The sequence below is a fragment of the Bos grunniens genome, chromosome 1 (assembly GCF_055505025.1).
Source record: "Bos grunniens cultivar Pamir isolate PY7600 chromosome 1, Bosgru_T2T1.0, whole genome shotgun sequence".
NCBI lineage: Eukaryota > Metazoa > Chordata > Mammalia > Artiodactyla > Bovidae > Bos > Bos grunniens.
In genome coordinates, this window is record NC_141165.1 from 103,090,014 (window position 1) to 103,091,375 (window position 1,362).

The 1,362-nt window shown below is 39.9% G+C and overlaps 1 pseudogene; it reads left to right on the plus strand.

Moving 5' to 3' along the window:
• Positions 1-703: 703 nt before the first annotated feature.
• LOC147380030 (fatty acid-binding protein, heart pseudogene) lies at positions 704-1,099 on the plus strand (annotated as a pseudogene).
• Positions 1,100-1,362: the final 263 nt, after the last annotated feature.

A 1,362-nucleotide genomic window follows, 5' to 3' on the forward strand; every position in this document is an offset into this window, starting at 1 on the left:
AAGGTTAAAACATAAAGTTGAAATATATTTGTCTAGCTGAGTGATTAGAACACTTCTAAGTGTCCAGTCCAAACTCAAGCAAGGAAGGAGTCAATTCTCAATTTTTGAGCCACATCTAAAATGCTTCATATTTATACTCAAAAACACTTCTTAACAACAAGGTCCTACTGTATAGCACAGGAACGATATTCAATATCTTATAATAACCTAAAATGGGAAAAATCTGAAAAAGAATATTTAATATTATATAATTTACATATATGTCAATGACTTTGCTGTATGCCAGAAATTAACACAACATTGTAAACCAACTATACTTCCATTTAAAAAAACAAAAGCCAAACAAAAGCTGCAAACTGCTTCTTTTCAAATCAGCAAACTATCTGATTCTAGTTGCTGTGTTTAATATGAAAGGCAAATACCACAATGTTTGTAAGCAGAAATGCTTGAATCAATTGCCTGAGATTTAACTCTCAGTCTACCAGTCAGTAGCTCAGTAATTTAGCACAGGTTACCTAACCTTTCAAACCTCAGCGTCCTCATGTATAAAATGGGTATAATGGAAGTATCTGCTTCATGTGTTGTTGTAAGAAAAAATGAAGTAAGAAAATAAACAACCTTAGAACAGTCCCTGGGCCATCCCAGAGTCTTTGCATGCTACTCTGTTGTCTCTTTCTCAGCCTTGCCCAGCCTCCCTCTGGTGGACACCTTCATGGGCATCTGGAAGTTACTGGATGGCAAGAATTTCAATGACTACCTGAAGTCACTCAGTGTGGATTTTGCTACCAGGCAGGTGGCCACCATGACCAACCTACCACATCACTGAAGTGAATGGAGACACAATCACCATAAAAACACAAAGCATCTTCAAGAACACAGAGATCTGCTTTAAGCTGGGAATGGAGTTTGGTGAGACAACAGCAGATGACAGGAAGGTCAAATCCACTGTGACGTGCTGGACGGAGGCAAACTTGTTCACGTGCAGAAGTGGAACGGACAAGAGAAGACACTAGTGCAGGAAACAGGTGATGGGATGCCCATCCTGACACCCACCCAGGGTGGTGCAGTTTGCACTCACACTTACAAGAAAGAGTTGTGACCTGCCCACTCCTTCAACTGCTCTTCTGCCAGTTGATTCCTCCTTGACTCAGCACCAGATTGCCTCATTTTTCTCCTCTTGCATTTTGTACAAATCAGCTTGATTGGAGGAATTCTCCTGGGATCAGGTGGCAGCAGCCTGGATCCAATTTCATTCTCATTGTGTATGTTTTTGTTTTTTAACTACATTCAAAGGGTGCTCTGACATCAATAAACCAAAGCCAAAGTCAAAAAACAAAAAACAAGCAAAACAGAAAGCACTTG